Source organism: Gopherus evgoodei, chromosome 2, assembly GCF_007399415.2.
Source record: "Gopherus evgoodei ecotype Sinaloan lineage chromosome 2, rGopEvg1_v1.p, whole genome shotgun sequence".
NCBI classification, from domain to species: domain Eukaryota; kingdom Metazoa; phylum Chordata; order Testudines; family Testudinidae; genus Gopherus; species Gopherus evgoodei.
This window is the reverse complement of record NC_044323.1, coordinates 227,583,933-227,610,835: the sequence shown is the minus strand read 5'-3', so window position 1 is coordinate 227,610,835 and position 26,903 is coordinate 227,583,933. Positions and strand designations below refer to the sequence as shown.

Below are 26,903 nucleotides of genomic sequence, written 5' to 3'. Positions count from 1 at the left end.
CTATATTTAGTAAATGTACTGTGTAAAGAAAAATAAAACTGAAGCTTCAGCCTGAGATAGATTTGTTGTTTTGGTTTTATTTTTACTTTTGAAATGGTGTTTATATAGAGATTTCTTCCTCAGACCCAGCTTGCATAATTGTGTAACGTCTAAATGAACTGAAAGAATTCTCCCCTGACAGCAAGATGGGATAGGGAGAGACTTCTGGAGCAAACTGTATTTACATGAACACACCTACTCTGCTTAGATATCCAGTAGATAGAGCACTGTTGCTCAAAATTATCAACTTTGACTGGTGTTCGGTTACAAATCACTTTGGTACTGAATGCAGGGGTAGTGAAATGCTGTTACCAATGTTGTTGCTGTTTATTGTATTAATACACGGAAGCAGAACTGTGCTTAACCTGTCCCAGATGAGGGAGTCACCCTCAGCTGAATAAATTTCATTAAGTCAGGGGCTCGAATCCCAGAGCCTTATGAAAGTAAGAGGGGTGGGGACAAGTGTCATAGCCAGGAGGTGTGGACCCTCCTCCAAGGATTCTCCCTGGACTGGTTTAATCTATTTCCCTCCAGCACTGTTCAAAGAAATTGCTAAATGGACTCCATTATGAGACTCTTTCTTATGGGGGACAGGTGACCAAACCCCACAGGTAAGTGGGGAACAAGACCTGGGAGATGGGTCGGAAACAGGAGGGAGCGTGGGCTATAATAGTAGAGAGAAAGGAGGGTCAGGGCAAAGCTGGGAGGCAGGATCAAACCAGTATCTTAGATGCCTATATACAAATGCAAGAAGTATGGGTAATAAGCAGGAAGAACTGGAAGTGCTAATAAATAAATACAACTATGACATTGTTGGCATTACTGAAACTTGGTGGGATAATACACACGACTGGAATGTTGGTGTGGATGGGTATAGTTTGCTCAGGAAGGATAGACAGGGGAAAAAGGGAGGAGGTGTTGCCGTATATATTAAAAATGTACACACTTGGACTGAGGTGGAGATGGACATAGGAGATGGAAGTGTTGAGAGTCTCTGGGTTAGGCTAAAGGGGTAAAAAACACGGGTGATGTCATGCTGGGAGTCTACTACAGGCCACCTAATCAGGTGGAAGAGGTGGATGAGGCTTTTTTCAAACAACTAACAAAATCCTCCAAAGCCCAAGATTTGGTGGTGATGGGGGACTTCAACTATCCAGATATATGTTGGGAAAATAACACCGCGGGGTACAGACTAACCAATAAGTTCCTAGACTGCATTGCAGACAACTTTTTATTTCAGAAAGTTGAAAAAGCTACTGGGGGGAAGCTGTTCTAGACTTGATTTTAACAAATAGGGAGGAACTCGTTGAGAATTTGAAAGTAGAAGGAAGCTTGGGTGAAAGTGATCATGAAATCATAGAGTTTGCAATTCTAAGGAAGGGTAGAAGGGAGTATGGCAAAATAGAGCCAATGGATTTCAGGAAGGCGGATTTTGGTAAGCTCAGGGAGCTGATAGGTAAAGTCCCAAGGGAATCATGACTGAGGGGAAAAACAACTGAGGAGAGTTGGCAGTTTTTCAAAGGGACACTATTAAGGGCCCAAAAGCAAGCTATTCCGATGGTTAGGAAAGATAGAAAATGTGGCAAAAGACCACCATGGCTTAACCACGAGATCTTGCGTGACCTACAAAATAAAAAGGCGTCATATAAAAAATGGAAACTAGGTCAGATTACAAAGGACGAATATAGGCAAATAACACAGGAATGCAGGGGCAAGATTAGAAAGGCAAAGGCACAAAATGAGCTCAAACTAGCTATGGGAATAAAGGGAAACAAGAAGACTTTTTATCAATACATTGGAAGCAAGAGGAAGACCAAGGACAGGGTAGGCCCACTGCTCAGTGAGGAGGGGGAAACAGTAACGGGAGACTTGGAAATGGCAGAGATGCTTAATGACTTCTTTGTTTCGGTCTTCACTAAGAAGTCTGAAGGAATGTCTAATATAGTGAATGCTTACGGGAAGAGGGTAGGTTTAGAAGAGAAAATAAAAAAAGAGCAAGTAAAAAATCACTTAGAAAAGTTAGATACCTGCAAGTCACCAGGGCCTGATGAAATGCATCCTAGAATACTCCAGGAGTTAATAGAGGAGGTATCTGAGCCTCTAGCTTTTATCTTTGGGAAATGATGGGAGACGGGGGAGATTCCAGAAGACTGGAAAAGGGCAAATATAGTGCCCATCTATAAAAAGGGAAATAAAAACAACCCAGGAAACTACAGACCAGTTAGTTTAACTTCTGTGCCAGGGAAGATAATGGAGCAAGTAATTAAAGAAATCATCTGCAAACACTTGGAAGGTGGTAAGGTGATAGGGAATAGCCAGCATGGATTTGTAAAGAACAAATGGTGTCAAACTAATCTGATAGCATTCTTTGATAGGATAACGAGCCTTGTGGATAAGGGAGAAGTGGTGGATGTGATATACCTAGACTTTAGTAAGGCATTTGATACGGTCTCGCATGATATTCTTATAGATAAACTAGGAAAGTACAATTTAGATGGGGCTACTATAAGGTGGGTGCATAACTGGCTGGATAACCGTACTCAGAGAGTAGTTATTAATGGCTCCCACTCCTGCTGGAAAGGTATAACAAGTGGGGTTCCGCAGGGGTCTGTTTTGGGACCGGCTCTGTTCAATATCTTTATCAACGATTTAGATGTTGGCATAGAAAGCACGCTTGCTAAGTTTGTGGATGATACCAAACTGGGAGGGATTGCAACTGCTTTGGAGGACAGGGTCAAAATTCAAAATGATCTGGACAAATTGGAGAAATGGTCTGAGGTAAACAGGATGAAGTTCAATAAAGATAAATGCAAAGTGCTCCACTTAGGAAGGAACAATCAGTTTCACACATACAGAATGGGAAGAGACTGTCTAGGAAGGAGTATGGCAGAAAGAGATCTAGGGGTCATAGTGGACCACAAGCTTAATATGAGTCAACAGTGTGATACTATTGCAAAAAAAGCAAACGTGATTCTGGGATGCATTAACAGGTGTGTTGTAAACAAGACACGAGAAGTCATTCTTCCGCTCTACTCTGCGCTGGTTAGGCCTCAACTAGAGTATTGTGTCCAGTTCTGGGCACCGCATTTCAAGAAAGATGTGGAGAAATTGGAGAAGGTCCAGAGAAGAGCAACAAGAATGATTAAAGGTCTTGAGAACATGACCTATGAAGGAAGGCTGAAGGAATTGGGTTTGTTTAGTTTGGAAAAAGAAGACTGAGAGGGGACATGATAGCAGTTTTCAGGTATCTAAAAGGGTGTCATCAGGAGGAGGGAGAAAACTTGTTCACCTTAGCCTCCAATGATAGAACAAGAAGCAATGGGCTTAAACTGCAGCAAGGGAGATTTAGGTTGGACATTAGGAAAAAGTTCCTAACTGTCAGGGTAGTTAAACACTAGAATAGATTGCCTAGGGAAGTTGTGGAATCTCCATCTCTGGAGATATTTAAGAGTAGGTTAGATAAATGTCTATTAGGGATGGTCTAGACAGTATTTGATCCTGCCATGAGGGCAGGGGACTGGACTCGATGACCTCTCGAGGTCCCTTCCAGTCCTAGAGTCTATGAGTCTATGTTAAATGCTCAATCAGAGCTGAAATCAGTTGTGGTAGGATTGTGTTTCTGCCCTGCCTGCTAAGTGCTAACCATCACTGAGAGCTGAAATCACTTTGAGATGGGGCACTGTTTCTGCCCAGCCTGGAAAGAGCTGAAAATTACTAAAAGACTGATGGGCAGAGGTCACAGTAGAGAGGCAGGTGGCAGCAGAAGGCGACTGACAGTCGGCTGGTGAATGAGTGGCTGGTGAGGTAGAGAGGCAAGGGCAACTGGTGGAGAGGGGCAGCGAGCGCGTCCCCAAGCAGCAGAGTGAGCAAGGTGCCACAGTGGGAGGTGAACTCTGCAGATGCATCTTTGAACTCCAGATCTGCACTGATCAAGGAGACCAATTGTGAGTGGGGTGCAGAGAAGGGTCAGGCACATGAAAGGGACTTTTGGGTTGTTGGATTTAAGAACCTGAGAGGAAAAGGACACTGCCCAATTTACTTGGCGGTGGGTGTTTTGTTCAGGGTTTATGTTTATGAACCCTATTTGTGGTGTTTCCCAAATTAAGGCTGAGTTACTTCCCTCCTTTTATTAAAAGTTTCTTCTCTACAGTCAGACTCTGTGCTTACGATTAGGGGGGAAGTATTGCCTCTCAGAGGCTCCCAGGGGTGGTGTGTAATTTCCCCAGGTTACTGGGTGGGGGCTCAAGATGGTTCTGTGTTGTATCAATGGAAAGGAACCCCTAGATATTGAACCTGACCCTGATTGCTGCTGGCTCCACCTGGCAGAAGGGTTACAATTGTATTTCCAAATAAGTTGTAGCCAGTGGTCATAGTTTCCTTGCACTTTTGAACTGACCACGTGCAATGCATGCCTGTTTTAACTTCAAGAAAGAGTGAGCAGTTTTCTGCATAAGCACTGCACCAGGGAAAAGGAAATAAGGCTAAGCAGTTGTGCATGATGCGTAGGGACAGAGAAGACAGACATTTCTCTCAAGATTGTTTCTACCTTAAAATGCATGTTTGGTTTTAAGTTTGTTAGGATTTTTTTAAAATGCCCCAAAGAGAAGTTGAATTCAAGAGAGTTCATATAGCCTTCATCTTGAAAGGGCATGCTCTGCTTGACATAGTGACATTTCAGTATGAGATGTACTGCTGTGAAAAGGCATGTTGTTGCATTGTTCTCTTGCTCATACAGTGTGTTCACATTTGGGAATACTTACTACTTAAAACATTTTGGGCTGAGATTTCAGCACAATTGTAGAGAGGAAACAAACCTAAGCCATCTGTCTGCCTCCCCGAAATCTGGATTGACTGAGAGCTGAATCAGTTTCCAGTATAAATTATAGCAGCCTTAGAGCTGCTCAAACTTGCATCGCTTGACCTGTCCCATTGGCATCATTTCACTGGCTCAGGATCACTGGAACATTATACTCAATCTCTACTCCTTGCCCCAAACATGCTTCTTATTCCCCTGATACAGTGGTAGCAATTGTCCTGGGTTATAGGGCATTGGTGATTTCATCACTGTTTTGTCCAATGCTAGGCATAAAATCCTGGGCAACTTCCACCAGTGCTCTCTCCTGTGGAAACTGCACTGACTTTGAATTAGGCTGATACTTTTCCTAGCATAGATTGATAATTATTTTTCTTTGCTTGCTGATCATTGGATGTTTGCAGCACTTGCACTTTTATATACTATTTGGTTGTTGTTGAAACATTAGTTGTGCTGATACATTTGGGATTTCTCTATGCCATCCCGCCACAGGAGACCCTTATGATGTCAATTAAACTTTTCTTTGTTCTCAGTGAGCTACTTTAATATTTATTCTCTCTCATTAGCATAAATGTCTAGTCTGTATAACAAATACTGGACCTGCAAAACTATATAAGAATCAGTTGGGATGTTTGGGGGGGAAAGACGGAGAGGGAGAGAAGCAAGTGAGATCATTCTGCTACCATACAGCTGTGACTCCCATTGAAATGCAGTTACATCTATGTGTAATGGAATTGAATTTAGCCTTTAAGCATAGCATTTGTCCATATACTAAAAAAAAAATAAATGTTAATTTGGGGTTGAAATCTTGTATCATATGTCATGTTATGCAACCTCAAGTGAACTTGTATTAAACTCCTAATTTCTTTATAAGAAGGTGAGACTGGAAGTTCTGCTAATGATAAATTTACAGTGGGGTTACTTCTGAAGTTTACTGTAAAGTTTAACTAGACTTTGTGGTCTGAGCTATGAAATGTGTGGCTCCTTCCACATGCTGACAGGGCTGCCCGGGGTGGGGGGGGGGCAAGTGGGGCAATTTTCCCCAGACCTCGGGCCCTACAGGGGCCCCCATGAGAGTTTTTCGGGGCCCCTGGAGTGGGGTCCTTCACTCACTCCAGGGTCCCGGAAAACTCTTGCAGGGCCCAGGCCCCCAGAGCTTCTTCTGCTCCCGGTCTTCGCCGGCAGGGGGTCCTTACTGCAGAAGCGGGACCCGCAGCTGAAGTGCAGCCGGGTCTTCGGTGGTAATCTGGCAGTGGGGAGCCCTTCTGTTCCGGGACCTGCCGCCAAAGTGCCCTGAGGACCCATGGCGGGGATCCCCTGCCGCCAAATTACCACCGAAGACCCAGCTGCACTTCGGCAGCGGGTCCCTTCAGCGGTAATTTGGCGGCGGGGGGCCCCCGCTGTGGGTCTTCGGGGCACTTCAGCGGCGGGTCCCGGAGCAGAAGAGCCCCCCACAGCCGGATTACCACCGAAGCGGGGGCCCCCCACTGCCGAAGACCCCAGACCCCCGGAATCCTCTGGGCGACCCTGCATGCTGAGCCCCTCCATTCTTACTAAAATAATTGGGAATGGAAGGCACTTGTTGTGGCTACAGGACTCAGCACCGTGCAAGATCAAGCCCTTTACATTTTGATACCTAGAGCAAAATCAAATTTACTGTTTTCAGAGCTGCTGGTATAAATCCCTTTAATCTGGACTGTAATTATAACCATTACTAAGACAGACCAATTGCTGTCTTATTGACACAGTTAAGTACTTTCTGATGGGCAGGTAGGGTTACTTTATAGGATTAAATAACTGTCCACATGTCCATCCAAAATTACTCTTCATTTTTATATACCGAGGGAATGTTTCTTCAATAATATTTGAATAATCTGTCATTTGTTTAATGGGCATTTTTGCGGTATGTTTTTAAAAACTTGCATATGATCAGAAAAGTGACTCTATAATAATTACATATCTAATCTGCTTTCTGAGTCTCATGCTGCATTAGTTGACAAAACCAAGTTTTTGCTGCTATCAGCATGCTCCAGAGCACGCTTTCTTCTAGAGTGACTTGAGAAGAACCATACAGTTGTCCACTCTCTTTTGATTCCTGAATCTGTGGTTGGTGAGAATATACAAAGCAGAAATTGCTTTGCTTGATCTTGAGATAAAGTGAATTTGCAGTATTGCCAACTAAACAATTTTTACCCTGCCTGCCGCGCTGCTTCTCTCCTCAAGCCCCCTCCCTCCCCCTCTCTTCAAGCAAACACTAGCTGTGGGCGTTCCGAAGGGAGCCCCCTGCCTCTGCCCATTCACAGCAAACACTAGCTGTGTTTTGTTTTGTTTTTTATAAGCAACTCCGGGAGCCCGGAGTTCACAACAAAGCAAAGAGAGGCATCACAACAAAAGAAAGAGCGGAATCTTCACTTAAAAGCATTATGGGAAGCTTCCGGAGGTCAGTCACAGCATACTAAGATTATTGCCTGTTTACACTGGCGCCCCAGCGCAGCAGCAGCAGCGCTATACTCTTTATTCCTCTCGGGGAGGTGGAGTACAAGCAGCGCTGTAGCCACGGAGATACAGCGCTGTATGTGCCTTGCCTGTGTGGACGGAGAGTGAGTTACAGTGCTGTTGGTGGCTTTATTGCGCTGTAACTCTCAAGTGTAGACAAGGCCTGTGTAGCGTAGACCAGGCCTAAGGCAGAACAGAGATGACTGCCATGTTGCTTCTAAGAACTGCACCACAAATAAATATTTTTGCAAGAGTTAAAAACTTACACAGTCAGAAAAATGGAACAAGCAAGATCATCTCAAATAGCACCCCTTGCCTCCTGCATAAAGTGGCCACACCCAATGTTTCATCAAGAAAAAAGGGATTATAATAAAACAGCCATTATTCATCTTGTAATGATCATTGGTTTTAAGTATGTGTGATGATTATCTGCTCCAAAAACACTTCACATGATAGTTCAGCCACATATTTTATCTAAAAAAAAATCTAACCATACATAATGAATGGCCAGAGGCAGATGTAAGAAGTGGCAAAGTTGATTAGCTCTGCAGGGTCTCTAATAATCAGTTTCTCATGATTGTAGTCAAGGGGAACTAGTCCTGAGGTTGGTAAACTGCAACACAGTCCTTTCTGGGTCACTGCTGTCTCTCTGCTCTTCCACTGCTGCCCAGAACTATGCAGGAATCCTTTACTGATCAGGAATCCCCAAGAGAAGTGTAAAATAGAGATTGGTGTGAAAAATCCACAAGAGACAAAAACAAAGGGTAGAAGTCCACAAAGGAAGAGACAGATGGCAATGTAAGCCTTTTAGGTGGAAAATAGAGCACTCCTCTGGGAAAATGAGGTGGAAACTCTGGCTCCATCTACAAGTAAGTTATTACTGAAAACCCCACACACACTTGATATCATGCCATGCCAACAAAACCCCTTTTGTGTAGACACAGCTATATCGACGGAAGATTGTTTCTGTAGACATAGCTAATGAGATTTGGGGGACGTGGTGTTCTGACACTAACAGGAAAGCTTCTGTTGATGTATGCTGCATTTACAGGGCTATGCTTTCATAGCTACAGGCCACCATAGGCTCCATAATGATGACATACCTTCTCTTAGCTCCAAGAAGGGTGAAATTTCTGACAAAAACAACTCTGAGAGAAGGAATGTGACAAAGGTTAGGTAAAGGGAAAAGACAGTGATTGACAGGATAAACTGTGTGGGAAGAGTTAGAGTGGAAAGTGGACAGAGTGGAAGAGGAGAGAAAAAAAATAAGATGCTTGAGGAAGTCATTGTGGAAAGAGAGAATGGGAGAAGAGCTATAACACAGTAGAGAAGATTAGAAAGACATGTTAAGAGGAGCAAGAGACAAAAAGAGATGGAAATGCAAATATCTGACCACGGCTTTACTGCTGGACCTCACTGAAACCTACACAGAAGTAACTTCCATGGTCAAATCCTCCCCTCATTTAACGTGTGCAGCTAAAGATCCTGCATTCACAAAACTATCACTGCTCCTCCTTGCCTCCTCCTGTGCGTTAGCTACCCTGACTGGCTCCCATCATATCTTTCTTGTTTGCCTGCCACTTGCCCACCTCGCCAGCTTCTGCTGTCTCTTCCTCCAGCCACCTGGAATACCAGCTACATTCTGTTCCAATCCCTAGTTCTTTTGCCCGTTGGTCTTTTGTGCGTACATATGTCCCTACTTGGTGACTCAGCCCTTCATCTTCTAGACCATTTAGCATTTGAGAGTCTTTAATGTAAGACTTTAAAAAAATGAGGTGGTGTCTGCTGATACTTTTAAAAGTGTTTGCCTCTGGAGTCATTTCCTGCTGCTGTTGTGAAGTGTCCCAGTTGTCAGGCCAGCTGCCATCCATCACCCCAGTAGTGGGAATTTTCTGCTTAGTGCACTTTGTCCTGCTGTGATTCTCTGTGCATCTGCTTAATAGCTCCTGCACCAGGAGCATTATCTTCTCTTCTGCATGCTGCACAGCCTGCAGCAGTGAACAGCTAGACTCTTGTTACCACAGTCCAGTTCTTTCAAGGAACCTGGACAGATTTCGGTGGAGAAAAAGTGCTTTAATTGCCTCTCTTCTTTGGCCAGAAGAGATTCTTGCTTGTTTGGATTACTTGTTTTGACCAGTGTTAAAGCACAGAGAGGGCTAATCTATTTTCCAGTTGAGTGTGATTCTGTGACTGGAGCTTTAAGAACATAAGAACAGCCATACTGGGTCAAACCAAAGGTCCATCTAGCCCAGTATCCTGTCTTCTGACAGTGGCCATGCCAGGTGCCCCAGAGGGAATGAACAGAACAGGTAATCATCGAGTGATTCATTCCTTGTCACCCATTCCCGGTTTCTGGCAAAGAGAGGCTAGGAACACCATCCCTGCCCATCCTGGCTAATAGCCATTGATGGACCTAGCCTTCAGGAATTTATCTAGTTCTTTTTTGGACCTTGCTATAGTCTTGGCCTTTACATCCTCTGGCAAGGAGTTCCACAGGTTGACTGTGCATTTGTGTGAAAAAATACTTCCTTTTGTTTGTTTTAAACCTGCCTATTAATTTCATTTAGTGACCCCTAGTTCTTGTGTTAAGAGGAGTAAATAACACTTCCTTATTTATTTTCTCCACACCAGTCATGATTTTATGGACTTAAATCATATCTCCCCCCTTAGTCATCTCTTTTTCAAGCTGAAAAGTCCCAGTCTTATTAATCTCTCCTCATATGGCAGCCATTCCAAACTCCTAATCATTTTTGTTGCCCTTTTCCTGAACCTTTTCCAATTCCAATACATCTGCATGCAATATTCAAGATGTGGGTGTACCATGGATTTATATAGAGGCAATATGATATTTTCTGTTTTATTATCTATTCCTTTCGTAATGATTCCGTTTTTGACTGCCACTGCACATTGAGTGGACGTTTTCAGAGAACTATCCACAGTGACTCCAAGATCTCTTTCTTGAGTGGTAACAGCTAATTTAGACCCCATTATTTTATATGTATAGTTGGGATTGTTTTCCAATGTTCATTACTTTGCATTTATCAACATTAAATTTCATTTGCCATTTTGTTGCCCAGTCACTCAGTTTTGAGAGATCCTTTTGTAGCTCTTCACAGTCTGCCTGGGACTTAACTATCTTGAGTAGGTTTGCATTCTCTGAAATTTTGCCACCTCACTGTTTACCCCTTTTTCCAGATCATTTGTGAATATGTTAAAGGACTGGGCCCAGTATAGACCCTTGGGGGACACCACTATTTACCTCTCTGCATTCTGAAAACATTCCTACTCTGTTTCCTATCTTTTAACCAGTTACCAATCCATGAGAAGACCTTCTCTCTTATCCTATGACAGCTTACTTTGCTTAAAAGCCTTTAGTGAGGGACCTTGTAAAGGCTTTCTGAAAATCTAAATACACTACTATATCCACTAGACCCCCCCTTGTCCACATGCTTGTTGACTTTCTCAAAGAAGGGTGAGACATGATTTCCTTTTACAAAAAACATGTTGTCTCTTCCCCAATAATTTATGGTCATCTATGTGTCTGACAATTTTGTTCTTTACTATAATTTCAACCAGTTTACCCAGTACTGAAGTCAGGCTTATGGGACTGTAATTGCCAGGGTCACCTCTGGAGCGCTTTTTAAAAATGGGCATCACCCTTAGCTATCACCAGTCATCTGGTACAGAAGTGGATTTAAATGGTAGGTTACAGACTCCAGTTAGTAGTCCTGCAATTTCACATTTGAGTTCCTTCAGAACTCTAGGATGAATACCATCTGATACTGATGACTTATTACTGTTTAGTTTATCAATTTGTTGCAAAACCTCCTCTAATGACACCTCAATTTGGGACAGTTCCTCAGTTTTATCACCTAAAAAGAATGGTACCTACATATCTCTATGAATCAGGGCTTTAATGACTACAACAAATAATTCAATATAAAATGGCAATGAGAATTTATAATCCTAAAACTCAATCCAGCAATCAGATTGGTGCGGGCAGATCCCCTTTGACTTCAGTGGGCTCCCTGCAGGTGTAGGGGTTTGCCCACATGGATCCAGTTGCAGAACTGAGACAAAGATCAAATTTTAGATTTTTAAAAACAAGTATCTAGTTGGCAATGGCATTAAACTGACGTGGGTTACCTTTTGTAGGCCTTATAGATGAAAACAGCACGCAGTACTCTATAGTCAGAAATGACATATATAATATCACCTTGTTTTATTTCTGAATATTAACCTTTACTTGTACATGATTCAAATTTGAACAAAAAAGGTGTCTTTCCCCTCTTCAGTTTCCTAGTACAAAAAGCTGATTAAAAACTGGAATAAAATACTAAGAAATAAATATCAGTACTGTGGGGAAATTCATAAATAAAAATAAGTTGATTATGTGACAGAGTGGGATATATCAGCTTGTATTGTATTGTAAACTCCATGTATGTGCTGAGCACATGTCTAACCTTGCACAAGACAATTATTGTAATGTATTCCAGACAGGTGCCCTACCCAGGAAAGATGCTTGCTGTCCTGATGAAACACTCCATAACTGAGCAGCCACCAACTCGGTTTCTCAACTGAAGGCCCAACTCCATGCAACAATGGCATTTCTATACAGGGGAGCCAGCGTGGCTAGTTGAATGGAAAATTTTCAGTTTAGGCACTAGGCAAAAGAAGAGAGACTGCATTGTCAAAGGGGAGGATGCCCCTCTGAGCAGAGGGGTAGATGTAAGCAGGACTGGCTGGAGAGATATTAGACAGGAAGGACTCCGCCTAGTCTGAAATGCTGAGAAGCCATGGACTCACAGAAGGGGTGAGATCCGACTTGGGAGGCTGCTTCTCAGGACTTGTTATTTTTCAGATAATTAGCACTTTTAAAAAGTAAACTGATTGTTGTTAATAAATTCCCTTGCTAAGCCTGTGTTCCTTGCTTTCCTGCACTGTTTTCCACAAAGGGTTAAACTATAAGCCCAGTGTGATCCCACCTCAGGTGGGACTCTTAGGGAGCATTTGTAAACAAGGTGGCTCAGGTTTGAGGGACTAGTTTTCCTGGAGCAGGCCTTCTGGGCTGCAGTCCTATGCCATAATGACAGAGAATTCTGCCCAGACCCCATTGGTTTGGAGACCTGTGGAACCTGCAGTTGCATCCATTTGCAGTAGACTGCTGATACAGAGAGGTACTGGGGAGATAGTTAATGGGAGAAGTGAATAAAGGTAATGGAAAGTTAAGTAGCAGTATGTTGGGTAAGACAGGCCTGGCAGTGGACAAGATGTTTTTATCAGATGGGACTCCATTATCCTAATAGCACTTCTGGGCCTTAACCAAAAAACCAATTGTACAAGTAATATGAATTCTGGCTGAGTGGGAGAATCCTAGGCTGTAATAACCTCTCTAATAAGCCATTAAAAGCAACCTGGAATTGTAACTCATTAAACAGAGTACCAAGGAAGGTAATTGTCTAGTTTGATCAATCACTAATGGATCACCCACTCACAGGAAACATTACAGATGGGGTGAGGAAGCAAAGGAACACACTAGCTCAGACCACAAAAATGCCAGGGTAGGGTGAAAATTTAGCACAATACGGAACTGCAGAATAAAAACTTCTACAAAGAGTGTCCCTGTAGGTGCTCCACTTCTGGTGAATGTATGTCCCTGTGCCTTTGATGGGAGAATTTCAGCAGCAGGCTCGTCTGGGTCACGCATACACTGTGCCCATCACACACCACTGTCAACGCCTATCTACCATGCATGACCAAACTCCCCTCAGTTCCTTCTCAACTGTCCTTGCCATGAGTTGGTACTCTCAGCAGTGTGAAAAATAAATAGCTTTCCTCAGTGCTTAAAATAGGGGTTTTTTGGAGTGGTTTTAGTACAGTAGTTAGATTTACTAACACTTTTCTTTCCCTGTTTATTTTTTCCATTGAAAAAAAAATTAATATATTTTCCTACCTCTTAGGGCTGGTCTACACTACGGGGGAAAATCGATCTCAGATACACAACTTCTGCTACGTGAATAACGTAGCTGAAATCGAAGTATCTAAGATCGAATTACCATCCTCATGGCACGGGATCGATGTCCGCGGCTCCCCATGTCGACTCCGCAACTCTGTTCGGGTTGGTGGAGTTCCGGAATTGATATAAGCGCGTTCGGGGATCGATATATCGCGTCTAGATGAGATGTGATATATCGATCCCCGAGCAATCGATTGCTACCTGCCGATACGGCAGGTAGTGAAGACGTAGCCTAAGAATAGTTCGTGTTCACCCTTAGCACTGAACTGCCATAATTCGATTCATGCCCAGTTCACCGGGATTCAAGTGCTGCCATTCCTGCTAGGAGGTGATCCCGGTATCAGATGGACACTCTCAATATATCTGATGCTTAGGTGAGACACATATCCCACAAAAGTGCTCTCACTGCAGCAAGTTGATTTACAGGCTTGTGCCAGAAAGGACAGAAACTTGCATCTCAAACTTATACTTATGGAGAAGTCTCTATGACAGCAGACCCCCTCTGGACAACGATCTCCAGAGACTTTAACCCTCTTCACAGAGGAAGGCTCACTTTGCCAAAAAGGTAGCCATGAAAAGAGCATCAACTTCCCTCCTGAAAAAGCCACCAAAAAGGCTCATTCTGTATCCTCAGTACTGACTGTAGCACAGCTGAGTACATATGAGGCATCAGGATCCTCCGGTACCATGCGTATAGTGAAAGCCAGTGACCACAAGCAGGCAGGCTTGGAGTCAAGGGGCAAACAGATGCCCACCTCCTTTGCTATGACATCGAGGGAACCGCCCAAAGACATAGCACCAAGGTGCTCTCCACAGCCTATGGTGCCACCTGCTCCAATAGCAAAGAGCACTCAGATGTCAGCACTGATGACTGTAACTGCAACAGTGTCATCCACTTTGACACTGAAACCATTGGATCTCTCGAGATATATAGATAGACTTATGTGTAGTGCTGGGAAGGAGCTGGTGATTATGGTACATATAGATACCAATGACATAGGAAAGGATAGAAAAGAGGTCCTGGAGGCCAAATTTAGGTTGCTAGGTAAAGTCCAAGATCTCCATAGTAGCATTCTCTGAAATGCTTCCAGTTCCACATACAGAGCCAGCTAGATAGGCAGAACTGTAGGGTGTCAATGCATGGATGAAATGATAGTGTAGGGAGGAGAGGTTTAGATTTATTAGGAACTGGGGAACCTTTTGGGAAAGGGGGAGCCTATACAGGAAGGATGGGCTCCACCTAAGCCAAAATGAAACCAGATTGCTGGTGTGTAAAATTAAAAAGGTCATAGAGTAGTTTTTAAACTAAGGGTTGGGGGAAAGCCGACAGGTGCGGAGGAGCACATGTTTGGACAGAGACATCTCTGAGGGGAGGATCTATTAATGGAGATTCTTGTTATGTAAAGCCTCCGCTCAATCCCTTGAATGTGATTGTAAGATTTGTAACTTTTCAGTCATTGCTAGGTATGATCATTAAGTTCTGTAACCTTTTGGAAACTTTGTAACTTTAGTTATTGTTAGCATAACCTTTTAAGTTTTGTAACTTTTGCAACCTTTGTGACCTTTTCAGTTACCACTTGTATAAACCTCCAAGCTTTGTAATATTCCATCATGCAATCAGAGAGACTGTGTGTGGGAGATAAGGAAGTGTGAACAAGGGGGTGTATATGGGACTGGGTAGAGAGGACCTGCAAGGAGAAAAGAGCCTGGAGCCAGGTGTGTCTGATGTAATCTGCCTTGGGAAGGCAATCATGGGGTGCTGTAAAGAAAGAAGAACCTGGATGCATGAAAGGAACAAAGCCTGGAAATGCTTCTTGGTGATTGACACAGAAGGGAAACTCTGTGACAGGAGCCGCCCAGTTCCAATAAAAGGAAGAAGGCATGCACAAAAGCCTGCTGGGTTTTTTGACCTGCTCGCCGGCCTGGACCCATGACTGCAGACGGACACACCGGATCTACTATGTCTCGGCTTCTCTGCTGTCTCTGGTAACTCTCCACCTGTGTGACTTTGTGGGTGCATTAGGGTATGAATGCAATGAATGTGGGAGTGCATGAATAAGCTCCATCCCTTTTCTGTTTGATCCAACAGCGACATTTAATAAAACCAATATGTGTAACCCTGGGCTGGTTTCTAGGGAAACTGAGGTAACATTAATGGTAACCAATATAAGTGTAACCCTGAGTTGGTTTCTAGTGAGGTAACAAGTCTCTATATCCTAGTAAGGAGGAAAGGAGGAAAAATAAAATACAGGTAGGATCTGATAAGAGACAGTCAGATGAAAAGGAGTTCCATTTAATTACATCACTTAATGGCAGATAACTAAAAAGTGACAATTTTAAAGTGTTTTTATATACATGCTAGAAGTCTAAATAACAAAATGGGTGAACTAGAGTGCCTTGTATTAAATGAGAATATTGATGGAATGAGGACAATCAATGGGACACAGTAATACCAGGGCACAAAATATATCGGAAGGACAGTACAGGTCAGGCTGGTGGGGGGAGTGGCACTATATGTGAAAGAAAGTGTAGAATCAAATGAAGTAAAAATCTTAAATGAACCAAACCGTAACATAGAATTTCTATGGATAGTAATTCCATGCTTGAATTATAAGAAAATATCAGTAGGGATATACAGTACTACTGACCATGTGACTAGTATGGTGATAGTGACTATGAAATGCTCAAGGAGATTAGAGAGGTTATAAAAATAAAAAATTCAATAATGGGGATTTCAACTATCCCCTTATTGACTGGTACAGGTCACCTCAGGACAGTATGCAGAGATAAAGTTTCTTGACACCTTAAATGACTGCTTCTTGGAGCAGTTAGTCCTGGAACCCACAAGAGGAAACGCAATTCTTGATTTAGTCCTAAGTGGAGCACAGGATCTGGTCCAAGCGGTAAATACAGCTGAACTGCTTGGTAATATTGACCATAATATAATTAAATTTAACATCCCTGTGGCAGGGAAAACACCACAGCAGCCCACCACGGTAGCATTTAATTTCAGAAAGAGGCACTACACACACAAATGAGGAATTTAGTTTAACAGAAATTAAAAGATACAGTGCCAAAAGTGAAATCTCGGCAAGCTTCATGGAAACTTTAAAAAGACATCATAGTAGAGGCTCCACTTAAATGTATACCCCAAATTAAAAAACATAGTAAGAAAACCAAAAAAGTACCACCCCATGGTTAAATAACAAAGCAAAAGAAGCAGTGAGAGGCAAAAAGGCATCCTTTAAAAAGTGGAAGTTAAATCCTACTGAGGAAAACAGAAAGGAGCTCTTGGCCATCACTGCCTTTTTTCATTTGCACCCAAGCACACTATATCTACTGGCTCACCCTTGTCCACATGCTTATTGACCCCAGCAAAGAATTCTAGTAGATTTGTGAGGAATGGTTTCCTTTTACAAAAACCATGTAGACAGTTCCCCCCAAAATTGTTTATCTACATGTCTGACAATTCCATTCTTTACTATAGTTTCAACCAGTTTGCCCAGTACTGTAGTCAGGTTTAGTGGCCTGTAATTGCTGGGATCACCTCTGGAGCCCTTTTTAAAAATTGGCGTCACATTAGCTAACCTCCAGTCATCTGGTACAGACACCGATTTCAATGATAAGTTAGTTGTTCTGCAATTTCACATTTGAGTTCCTTCAGAACTCTTGGGTGAATACCATCTGGTCCTGGTAGCTTATTACTGTTTAATGTTATCAGTTTGTTCAAAAACCTCCTCTAATGACACCTCATTCTTGGACAGTTCCTCAGATTTGTCATGTAAAAACAATGGCTCAACTTTGGGAATCTCCCTCACATCCTCAGCTGTGAAGACTGATGCAAAGAATTTATTTAGTTTCTCCGCAATGGCCTTATCTCCTTTGAGTACTCTGTTAGCATCTTGATTGTCAGTTGCCCCACTGGTTGTTTAGCAGGTTTCTGCTCCAGATGTTCTTAACAATTATGGACATGTACTTAAAAATTATATGCATCTTAATGCTGCCACATAATAAATTCACATATTTATGTCTGTGTTCTATTTGCCTGAACAAAACAATACAAGCAGTTTGTATTGCCTCACACTTAATAGCTACATACACACTTGTTTTAAATGTCTTTGGGCATGTCTACACTTGCAGATATAGAACGCTGTGAGTTAAACCATCCCTTGGAGAGCACAGTAGGGAAAGTGCTGCAGTGTCAGATTCAAGCAGCTCTTGCAACACCACAGAGAGCAGTGCATTGTGGTAGCTATCCCAGCATGCAAGTGCCTGCAACCTGCTTTTCAAATAGGATGGGGGGGAGTGGAGTGTGACAGGGAGTGTGTTGTGTACCTGGAAGGAGAAAGAGAGGATTGGGGGGGGGGGGGGGCTGAGAGCATGTCAGCATGCTGTCTTGTAAGTTCAGAGAGCAGTAGACTCCCTCCCCCGCCTCTCTCTCACACAATCACAGCAGCAACATTCCACACTAATGGTTGCTTTGTCCAGCAGCAGGTAAGCAGCTGGCTGTCAGAAACGGAGCTTTGAATGGGCATATCCGTATTCCTACAAGGATTCCAAAACAATGACAAGAGTGGCCACTTGATTTAAAGGGATTATGGGACGTTTCCAGAAGCCAACTGTGGTGCACTAAGGCAACACCGTAGTCACACTGATGCTGGGGTTTTTCAGCTGAGGTGCAGCAAGCATCATGCTTCTTGTGGAGGTGGATTACCAGGAGCGCTCCAGCTGCAGAGTCCAGGCGCTCTTAGTGCCTCGCAAGTGTGGGTGGATAGTGAGTGAGGGTGCCTGGGGCTGCTTTAATGCGCTCTAACTTGCAAGTGTAGCCAAACCCTCTCTTTTAAAGCTTACCAGTGGAACAATAAGGCCCTGATTCTACACCACACCTATGCAGAAGCCCACTGGGTGTGTAAAATCATGTGTGTGTTCCAGTGTTTGCACGATTGGGATCTAAATTAAAAGTCTTCCGCCTTCCTAGACATAAGGTGCTGAAGCAAGCCACGGCTGTCTACAAAAGAGTGGAGCATGCATTATTTCTTCCCCTTTTACCTATGAAAACGAAATGCCCTTATGCTCCTTGGTTCTTTTACGCGAGATTCTGTGATTTCTTCCATAAGCCTGGAGAACCTGCTAGCGCGTAAAGAGCTCGCTGACAGATTTCTCAGGACAACGGCCTGAAAAACGTGGCCACCACGGGAAACCTGGGCAGGAGGCACCCCGAGTGCTGCGGAAGGGCAGCGCCGACTCTGGCGGCTGGCCGGGGTCTCCGGAACGGGGCTGGGTACGGAGGCTGCCGGTGCCAGGCTCTCCCACTGACAAGGCCCCGCGCCCGGGCTCTGCGCACCGCCGGCTGCAGCGCTCCCGCACCCAGCAGAGGGGCCGCGCAGCACTGAACGCAGGGATCCTGCCCGGCGCGCGCGTCACTCGCGGGCGCCCTGGAACTCCCGCGATAGGCTCCGCCCTGCACCGGCCAGCGCGTGCACGCCGCCGGCTTCCTACCGCCGGAAGCGCGCGCGGCGCGTGTCGCACCCAATGGAGTCCGGAGGATTTTGCCTCAGAGACCAGGTGGCGCCGATACCACCCGTGTCCCTGACCCGGACTCCGCGGGGGCGGCAGGTGGAGGAGAAAACCCGACGCAGGACTAGAGTCGGAGCCGCTGCCGGAGCGAGGTGAGAAGGGAGGCGCCCGCGTCCCCTGTGTGCGGCTGGCGGGGCCGTCGGTGGGTCGCTCCACGCGGAGCCGCTGCCGCAGCGCGACGTGGGGGCTCATCCCCCTCTTGGCCAGGCTGCGGGGGCGCGGCCCCTAGGCTGGCGTGTCCCGTCCTCTTCACCCTCTGCCGGCTGCAGCCAGCCCCGGGACTGCGGCGGCGGCCTCGGCTTGGAGGGAGCCCAGTCAACTGGGTCCCATGGCGTGGCAGGGCCCGGGGCACGTCTTCCCGCCGGGCTGGGGGGAGAGACGTGTGGAGGGTCATCATCGGCTGCTCCTCACAGAGGCACTACTGACCTCGACCCTCCTCCTCTGCACACGAGGGAGCGGTGAGCTGGGATCCCCTCGCCCCCCTTTGTTTCTTTGTATGTGTAAAGAAGCCCTGACTGGGTGATGTTCCCTGGGGCTGCGGGGCTGGGCCTGTGACCCCTACCGAAATCAACGGGTGTGATACGCCCAGCAACACTTGGGTCGTGCTCTCATGAAAAACGTGCTTTTGATTTTTAAAAGAAAAAATGACTTGATAAAAAATATGCGAACAAACACAGCTACAGTAGGAAAAATAGAAGCACTGTATATTCAGGGAATGATCAATGTCAGTTACCTGGACACTGGGGGGATAGCTCAGTGGTTTGAGCATTGGCCTGCTAAATCCAGGGTTGTGAGTTCAATCCTTGAGGGGGCCACTTAGGGATCTGGGGCAAAAATCAGTACTTGGTCCTGCTACTGAAGGCAGGGGGCTGGACTCAATGACCTTTCAGGGTCTCTTTCAGTTCTGTGAGATAGGTATATCTCCATATATATTACTTTAAGCAAACCCACTAGCCAATTAAATGACCCCAGCACAGCCAATTTAGACTTAAAATCTGGACATCATTCAATTTTGAAACACAACTCTGAGAAATCAAAAATACTTCTGACGAAGTGGACATTCACCCACGAAAGCTTATGCTCCAATACATTCAATACAACCAGTGGGAGCACACTTCAACCTCGCTAACAACTCAGTGACAGACTTGAAGGTGGCAATTTTGCAACAAAAGAACTTCAAAAACAGACCCCAAAGAGAAACTGCTGAACTTGAATTAATATGCAAATTAGATACAATTAACTTAGGTTTAAACAGAGACTGGGAATATTTGGGTCATTACACTAATTGAATCTATTTCCCCATGTTAAGTTCTCTCGCACCTTCCATGGGTCATCTCAGTTATCACTTCAAACGTTTTTTTTCTCCTGCTGATGATAGCTCATCTCAATTGATTGGACTCTTACCATTGGTATGGATACTTTCACCTTTTCATGTTCTCTGTATGTATAAATATCTTCTGTCTGTGTGTTCCACTCTCTGCATCTGAAGAAATGAGCTGCAGCCCACAAAAGCTTATGCTGAAATAAATTTTTTAGTCTCTAAGGTGCCACAGGTACTCCTGTTCTTTTTGCCAATACATCTGTTAGTCTTTAAGGTGCCACAGGACTCTTTGTTGCAAAAATACTTCTTTTCACAAGCACAACAGATCATTAAACATTACAGGAAAGCTAGATAAGGTGTCCTATACGTAGAGATATTTGCTCAGAGAACTGCACAAGACACTTCGGAGAATATTTTTATTGAGTCAAATTATTAAAAATGTCATTGCCTTAAATTCTACAGATCGGAATTTCTCTGGATCTCTGTTTGATTATAGAGTAGTAATCTTCACAGGTAATTACATTAGACTTATTCTTTTCTCCAACATACTAAGAACTTACAACTTTTTTGATATTTTTCCATCAAAAGAAAACCCCTATGGTGCATTTGGCTGCATATAAGAATTTCTCACTTTAAATAGTATGGCTCTAGCGCCACAGAAACAATTTTCTTTAAACCCATCTTATTCCTTACAGCTCCTTAAATCTTACAAAACAACCAAGTTTGAACACAATTGTTTTAGCAATTTTTTAATGTATTTATTTGGGGGGTTTTTTGCTGTTATGTACACAGAATTTTTTATCGGAATGTAAAGGGAAAAGAATGCTTTTAAAATATGCATTCATTGAACATCTAGTCTGACATCTTGTATAACACAGGCCATAGAACTTCCTCAAAACTATCCTAGAATATATTTCTCAGAAAAACATCTAATCTTGATTTAAAAAATTGTCAGTGATGGAGAATCCTATGGTTAATTACCCTCACTGCTAAAAATGTACGCCTTATTTACTGTCTGAATTTGTCTAGCTTCAACATCCAACTGTGGATCATGTTATACCTTTCTCTGCTAGATTGATGAGCGCATTATTAAATATTCTCTATGTGATTATATATAGACTGTAGTCAAGTCACTCTTTAACCTTTTCTTTGTTAAGATACATAGATTGAGCTTTTTGAGTCTGTTGCTATTATCATAACCTTAGTCCCAGATCGACTTCCTTGCCCATCCCCTCCCAGTGGAAGGACTTCCCCAACCGGTCCTTGGTTCTGTTCACCCCAGCATGGCCACTGGGATGATCATGGGCTAAGCTTAAGAGCTTCCCCCGGTACTTAGTTGGAACCACCAACTGTTTTTGCGGCTGCCATTCTTCCCGGTGTCCACCAGAAAGAATTTCCTTGTATAAAAGTCCTTGGTCTATAACAAACCGGGATCGATTAGAAGAGCTGAGAGGCGGTGGGGTGCTCCGTGCCGCCACCCAAGCTTTCTGAAGGCTGTCATCCGCTTCCTGCTCAGCCTGGAACTGTTCCCTTGAGGCTGGGGTCACCAGTTCTTCCTCAGACTGTGGACTTGGGCTTGGTCCCTCTGGAAGCGATGTAGGTGAGGGGGTTGTTTCCGTTGCTGGTGAACCGCTCTCCGCTGGTGCACCTGAGGTTATTTCAGGCTCTGGCTGAGCCTTTTGGGTATGGCTGTCTGTTGCTTCTGCCAGTTTTGGCTCGCTGTCGTCCTCTGGCTTTGAGTTTGAAGATGTGGTTGCACTTACTGGTGCTGGTTGCTGTTCCAGTTCCGGGCCTGAGACTGGAGATGCTGTGGCTGTTTCAGTGGTAGGCATGGAATCCGGGTCCACTACCTCTGTCTGGGTCTCTGGTAACACAGACGGGGCCTCTGTGGACGGCTCAGGAACAGGAATGGGTCTGGAAGCTTGCCTGGTTTGGCTACGGGTAACCATTCCCACTCTCTTGGCCCGCCTCACCTGGTTGGCCAAGTCTTCCCCCAGTAGCATGGGGATAGGATAATTGTCATAAACTGCAAAAGTCCACATTCCTGACCAGCCTTTGTACTGGACAGGCAGTTGAGCTGTAGGCAAGTCTACAGCTTGTGACATGAAGGGGTAAATTGTAACTTTGGCCTTTGGGTTGATGAATTTGGGGTCAACGAAGGATTGGTGGATAGCTGACACTTGTGCCCCCGTGTCTCTCCACGCAGTAACCTTCTTTCCGCCCACTCTCAAATTTTCCCTTCGCTCCAAGGGTATTTGAGAGGCATCCGGGCCTGGGGATCTTTGGTGTGATGGTGGTGTAATGAATTGCACTCGCATGGTGTTCTTGGGACAGTTGGCCTTGATATGTCCCAGTTCATTACACTTAAAGCATCTTCCATCTGATGGGTCACTGGGCCGAGGTGAGTTACTGGAGACTGGTGAGGTTGAAGGGTAGGGTATCTGTGGCTTTACTTGGGTGGTATGTGGGGTCTTTGGCTGTCCTCGGTTGTAGGGTTTATGGTCTGTGTGCCCCCTGTGGTAATCGTTCCCCTTGACAGTAGCTTTCTTGCTTTCTGCCAGTTCCATCCATTTGGCTCCAATCTCCCCCGCCTCAGCGATATCTTTGGGATTTCCATCTTGTATGTACCGTGTGATGTCTTCAGGAACACCATCCAAGAACTGCTCCATTTGTATGAGGAGGTTCAGTTCTTCCAAGGTTTGAATGTTGTTTCCTGTTATCCAGGCCTCATAGTTTTTTGCAATGTAGTAGGCGTGTTTGGGAAATGACACCTCTGGTTTCCACTTTTGGGTTCTGAAACGCCGACGGGCATGATCTGGGGTTATCCCCATTCTGTATCTGGCCTTGGTTTGAAAAAGTTTATAGTCATTCATTTGCTGCTTAGGCATTTCAGCTGCCACCTCTGCTAAAGGTCCACTGAGTTGTGGCCTTAATTCTACCATGTACTGGTCTTCGGGGATGCTGTACCCAAGACAGGCTCTTTCAAAATTTTCCAAGAAGGCCTCGGTGTCATCACCTGCCTTGTAGGTGGGAAATTTCCTGTGCTGTGGAGCAATAATGGGCGATGGGTTGTTAGGATTGGCTGGAGTCTGTTGCTTAGCCTTTTCTAATTCCATGGCCTGTTGGTGGGCTTCCCTCTGGAGTTCTATCTGTCTTCTGTGGGCTGCCTCTTCTTCTGCTTGTTTCCTTCGGTGGGCCACCTCTTCTTCTTCTAGTTTTCTTTGTGTGCTGCCTCTTTGATTTGTTCTTCTCTTTCTTTCATCTCCATTTGTCGCCTGTGTTCAGCTTCTTTGAATTGCTCTTCGGCCTTAATTTTTGCCTTAGAAGTCATGATTCCTGTTTTCTTGTGTTGGGGTGCCCTCCGGTGTTTATCCTCTGAACTGCAGGTTCTCTGTTGCCTCCTGAAGTCTGCCTAGCAACAGTGCCTTTAGCTAATCTTCAATGTCAAGTAAACCTGAAAAACCACTTTATTTGCATTTATATAGTGCTGGTATGACTCTCAATGGGAGTGCTATTGTGTGACAAAAGACCCTTAACAGTCTGGTAAATGGCTTCTTGCTTAACATGCAAGCCACAAACTGCCAGAGAGAGCAGAAAAAAAAAATTCTCTCTGGTTCCCTTTTAAAACCAACTGTTCCTCTCTGCTAAAAAGCCCTTAGCAGAGAAAAGAAAAATATAATATTCCTACTGGCTTCTGGATTCTGTCTATATCCCACCCGCTGCTACACCATATCATAACCTTAGTCCCAGATTTGGACCTTAGCGTCCAAAATATGGGGGTTAGCATGAAAACCTCCAAGCTTAGTCACCAGCTTGGACCTGGTACCTGCTGCCACCACCCAAAAAATTAGAGTGTTTTGGGGCACTCTGGTCCCACTGAAAAACCTTCCCTGGGGACCCCAAGACCCAAATCCCTTGAGTCTCACAACAAAGGGAAATAATCCTTTTTCCCTCCCCCCCCTTCCAGGTGCTCCTGGAGAGATACACAGACACAAGCTCTGTGAATCCAAACAGAGTGACTCCCCCTCTCCGTTCCCGGTCCTGGAACAAAAAGGACTTTCCTATTCCCCCCGAGGGAATGCAAAATCAGGCTAGCCAATTCAACACACACCGATCTCCCCTGATTTCTTCCTCCCACCAATTCCCTGGTGAGTACAGACTCAATTTCCCTGAAGTAAAGAAAAACTCCAACAGGTCTTAAAAGAAAGCTTTATATAAAAAAGAAAGAAAAAATACAAATGGTCTCTCTGTATTAAGATGATACAATACAGGGTCAATTGCTTAAAAGAAATATGAATAAACAGCCTTATTCAAAAAGAATACAAATCAAAGCACTCCAGCACTTATATTCATGCAAATACCAAAGAAAAGAAACCATATAACTTACTATCTGATCTCTTGGTCCTTACACTTAGAAACAGAAGATTAGAAAACAGAACTACTTCTCCAAAGCTCAGAGAAAGCAGGCAGCCAGAAAACAAAGACCCCAGACACACAATTCCCTCCACCCAAAGTTGAAAAAATCCGGTTTCCTGATTGGTCCTCTGGTCAGGTGCTCCAGGTGAAAGAGACATTAACCCTTAGCTATCTGTTTATGACAGCTATAACTCATGTTTTCTTACACTCTAATCATTCTTGCGGCTCTTCTCTGAATCTTCTCCAATTATCAACATCCTTCTTGGCACCAGAACTGGACTGAGTATTCCAGACATTAGTGTCAAATACAGAGGTAAAATAATCTCTTTACTCCTACTTGAGATTCTCCTGTTTCTGGATCCCACTTTTTGGCCACAGTGTCACACTGGGAGCTCATGTTCAACTAATTATCCACCATGACTCTCAAATCTTTTTCAATCACAACTTCCCAGTATGGAGTCCCCCAAACTGTAAGTATGTCTTGCACTCCTTGTTCTTGGATGTTTACATTAACATACAGTCATTAAAATGCACATTGTTTGCTTGTGCCAAGTTTAACAGACAGTCTGGATTGCTCTGAATCAATGACTGATTGTCTTCATTATTTACCATTCCCCCAGTTTTGTGTCATCTGCAAACTTTATCAGTGTCAATGATGATTTAATGTTTTCTTCCATGTCATTGATGAAAATGTAAAAAATAGCATAGAACCCAGAACAGATCCCTGCAGGATGCCGCTGGAAACATACTTGCTTGATGTTGATTCCTCATTTACGGTTGCATTTTGAGACCAATCAGTTAGCCAGTTTTTAATCCATTTAATATGTGCCATGTCAGTTTTATGTCATTCTAGTGTACTAATAAATGTTGTGCAGTATCAAGTCAAATGCTGTACAGAAGTTTAAATATATTATGTCAACACTATTACGTCTAATCAACCAAATTTGTAATCTCACCAAAAAAAGATATCAAGTTAGTTTAACATGGGTTCCATAAACCCATATTGATTGGCATTATTACGTTGCCCTCCTTTAATTCTTTAATTGGGTCTCATATCAGCCACTCCATTATCTTGCCTGGGATAGATGTCAGGCTGATAGGCCTAATATTAACCAGGTCATTCTGTTTACCCTTTTTAAAAAATGGCACAAAATTAGCTTTCTTCCAGTCTTCTAGAACTTCCCCAGTGCTTCGAGGATTATCGAAAACCTTGTAAAACTCCTGGAGGCAAGTTATCTGAACCGCCCAATTTAAAAATGTGTAACTTTGGTAGCTTCTGTTGAACATTCTCCAGAAATATTAGTGCAGGGAAAGTGCATTATCATCCGCATGTGATGAGACTGTATGTACTGTTTTTCTCCATATACAGAATCAAAATATTTATTAAACACTTCTGTCTTTTCTACATTATTATTGCTAATTCTACCATTTCCTTCTAGTAATGGACCAATACCATTGTCAGGATTCTTTCTGTTCCTAATATATTTAAAAAACTCCTTCTTTTTGTCCTTAACTCTGGTGGCCATAGATCTTTCCTTGTGCTGGGATGGCATTAGTTGCACTGATGGATTTTTCCCATGGCCGTGCTAATTTTGCTTGAAATAACAGATGCAGCTGACATCATAAACAGCAAAATGCTGCTCTTTGTAGGTGTTGCTGTGAACACGTTAAGCTATTTTAGCTAACTTCTCTTAGACCGATTCTGGAGACTTGTGAGGAGCATCTGCTATTTCTCCTCTCCAAAGAGGAAATCTTTATCCTAATTTTAATCTTGTCACCAGTCTTATTCAACATCAATTAAAGTAATTTAGTAAGATTGTAAGAAGACAATGTGCAAAACCATTATTGTAGCAATGAGACACAGCTATGTGTATCTTTCTCATCCAATGCAGACAATGAGCTCTTCAAAGTATTCCACTATATGAAGGAAATTGGAATCTGAATGAAAAACATCTGTCTGAAGTTAAATGTGGGAAATATGCAGATGATGCTAGTTAGAAGTGGAAAGCACTTCAAGGACATATTAGCTGTGTCGAAACTTGCCCATAAATAATCAAGGTGTATCATCTCATTGTTTGGACTCATTGTAGCAACCTGGTCAGAGGTAGCTGGCACTCTGCAGCCTTTGAGTTTGCTATGCCTGGCGTCCACAGGATGATATTTTTAGGATGAAATGTAGAGCATTCTCAGTGGAATGCTGTGGGCTTTGGAACTCTGACACTCAT

At 43.8% G+C, this 26,903-nt stretch overlaps 1 protein-coding gene across 7 annotated transcripts in view; it reads left to right on the top strand.

Annotated features, from left to right (window-relative positions):
• Positions 1-18,861: 18,861 nt before the first annotated feature.
• The window catches only part of LOC115646792 (transmembrane protein 68-like), a 42,945-nt gene continuing 34,903 nt past the window's right edge, over positions 18,862-26,903 (top strand). For all 7 annotated transcript variants that reach the window (XM_030553109.1, XM_030553107.1, XM_030553104.1 and 4 more), the window contains exon 1: positions 18,862-19,033. The gene's annotated coding sequence lies outside the window, so the exon portion shown is untranslated. The remainder of the gene's footprint in view (positions 19,034-26,903) is intronic.